Source organism: Coenobita brevimanus, chromosome 86 (genome assembly GCF_032717465.1).
Source record: "Coenobita brevimanus isolate Jiangsu-jjx chromosome 86, ASM3271746v2, whole genome shotgun sequence".
In the NCBI taxonomy this organism is placed as follows: Eukaryota; Metazoa; Arthropoda; class Malacostraca; order Decapoda; family Coenobitidae; genus Coenobita; species Coenobita brevimanus.
The window spans coordinates 26,711,400-26,714,513 of NC_137039.1; positions in this window are offsets into that span (position 1 = coordinate 26,711,400).

Sequence of the window (3,114 nt, forward strand, 5' to 3'; positions counted from 1 at the left end):
AGGTATAGGAGAGATGGGTGAGTTGGAGAGAGGGTAGCCTTATAGCAGAGGATAGGGTAGCATGTAGCGGAGGACAGGGTAGCTGTTGTGTGTTTAGGATGGACATAAAAAGGAAGGCGTTCAAATTTTCCGTGTCTCCAACTCTTCCTGCAAAAAACAAAGGATGGTGACGACAAGGAGTTCAAATTTTCCATGTCTCTAGCGCTTCCTGCAAAAAACAATTCATGGTGACAACAAGGAGTTCAAATTTTCCCTGCCTCCAACTCATCCTGCAAGAAACAGATCATGATGACGACAAAGAGTTCAAATTTTCTTCCTACAAAAAACAAAGCATGGTGACGACAAGGAGCTCAAATTTTCCGTGCCTCCAACTCTTCGTGCAAAAACCAAAGCATGATGACGATAAGAAATCAATCGTAAATTTGTCCGTGAACCCCACCCCAGATTCTTGCCTATACACACAACATAATTTTAGGCCATGTTATTTCCACGTCACACAGATCAGTATTTCCTGTCTCTAGTGTATTCATCTAAACATATTCCTTTCACCTTAATTTGGCCCAGATTTTCATCCTTTTGCAGTTAATTTCGCGTAGCTCAGTGGAAGAACAAAACAGTACAACGAAACTACATCCAGCATTGGAGGATAATGTGAAGCTCGAGGGTAAGGCTATGATCTTCCATTAACATTTTCACTACCGTACGCTTGTCACTTTAACCTGGCCTAAAATTGCCGTCTCTACGTCTTGGGTGCTCAGTTATAATAATAGATTAATACGAAAATAGTCTGCTGGTCACGAATAGGTGCTGTGGAAAGAATGAAGAGTCGTGGCAGTCTTCTCCTGCCATTGAGCTACGCGAGACAGGCTGCAGAAGAACGAAAATTTGGACCAAGTTAAGATGACAGTACTATAGTGGCTAACAGAAAGTGGTGCACAGGTGGTTAGGGAAGTGATCTGGTGTCTAAAAGGACGCTAGTTCGATCCCACGCTGAGGCAGGGAATATTATGGTGATTAGAATTTCTTTAAAATTCCACAAGCCCTACCAACACCATCGCATCAGCCCGGAATGAGACAGCCGTAATACTTATTCAGTACGAACGGTGGGTATTAGCCTCCAGATAGTGACGTGGGAAGGTGTGTGGCACGTACTATGAATGCTGTTACCTCAGGGGACGGGCTATCAGTACTATACCCAGAACCGGACACACCTTAAAAAGGTAAGCAATAAAATCACACACACAGGTATTCCTGAGATGAGGCAACACAACGTTAGAGGAGAGCGTGGGGAAAGGCCGTAAAAGAATTTCCTTGTGTGTGTGTGTGTGTGTGTGTGTGTGTGTGTGTGTTTTAGTATCGTCAATCTGTGTGTGTGTGTGTGTGTGTGTGTGTGTGTGTGTGTGTGTGTGTGTGTGTGTGTGTGTTTTAGTATCGTGTGTCTGTGTGTGTGTGTGTGTGTGTGTGTGTGTGTGTGTGTGTGTGTGTGTGTGTGTGCGTGTGTGTGTGTGTGTTTTTTTATCGTCAATCTGTGTGTGTGTGTGTGTGTGTGTGTGTGTGTGTGTGTGTTTTAGTATCGTCAATCTGTGTGGTTCATCGAATGAGTGCGCGGGTATGTCTCGAAGGATTAGTATACATCTGTGTGTGTGTGTGTGTGTGTGTGTGTGTGTGTGTGTGTGTGTGTGTGTGTGTGTGTACCTTTGCACCTGGTTGGACTCACAGGAAACACTCCTTCACACACTCAGGGCTCTTGTTTCTAGGCACCTTCTTTAGATATTATTTTCCAAGTTGGATTACAATGCTCCAATCTGTCATCAGCCTTTTCTGAGTAAAATAGTGTGACGTTAGGATAGAATGTAATGACCATCATAGAAGATGTTAATGTAGACGTATTAAGAGATGAGGATGTCGATGTTGCCGTAATAAGAGAGAAGATTTTGATGTTGACGTATTAAGAGATGAAGATGTTAGTGCTGACGTCATGGAGCTGAAGACGTTAAAAGTCTCCTTCAAGATGTTCTGTAATGTACTCTGCTGCTTATTATCTCCTCTAGTTGTTATTCCCTCAAGCAGTGTCATAATTCTTGTCAGCCGTCTTTCCTGTGGCGATATGACACCAAGTTGACACACGACACAGCAACATGCCTCTCCCCTGCCCTTTTTTTTCTTTTCTTTCTTACTTTTTCTTTTTTCTTTTTCTTTTTTAATATATAGTGCGCTTATTTTGACCTTTCAGCGATCCCTAACCTCTTCCATCTCAAGCGTTGCCCAGGTGTAGTCAGACTGGAGGGTTGATTTAATTAGTAACCAAGGAGATTCATTTCTATCTCAAAGTTGTGGATGTGACCCAATTCCGCCATATATAAATAAACTGACTATAGTTTGGTCACTTTCTAATTACTCTCTCTTTCTCTCTCTCTCTGTCTCTCTCTCTGTCTCTCTCTCTCTCTCTCTCTCTCTCTCTGACCGACCAGACTGTTGGGTATAATTCGTTTCTTCCCAACCTTTTTTCACCCAATAATATAGTTAGGGACCTGAATGGAATGGTGATGGTTGGGGATCGTGTTCTTCTACCTTAATAATTATAGATTTTTAATATAAGTCAGCTTCATCTATACTCCCTCTACTCTAACCTGACCTAAAATTGCCATCTCTCCATCTTGAATGCTGAGTTGTCGCGATGGATTAACACTAGAGTATAATAGTCACGAAGAAGTGCTATGGAAAGGATGTATAGTAGAGTTGTAGCATTATCTTTTTCGGCCACAGAGCTACGTGAAATAAGCTGCAAAAGGACGAAAATCTGAGCCAGGTTAAGGTGAAAGGAATATGTTTGGATTGGCTAATTTCTTCATGGTTTGTTTATGTAGTTCCTTCTTTGTAATATTTCACTCCTGTCCTTTCCTTCGTGTGTCTTCCCTTTCTCCTTCTCCTCTTCCTTATACTCTCTCTCTTTGTCTTTCCTTTCTATTTCTTCTCTTCCTGTCACTCTCTCTTTTCTTCATTTGTTTCCTTTCTTTTCACCTTTTTTCTTCCTTTTATTGGCCCTTTTCTCTCCTTTTCTTGTTCTTCCTTTCTCTCCCTCTTCTTTTTCCTGTCACTCCCTCTTTCCCATCC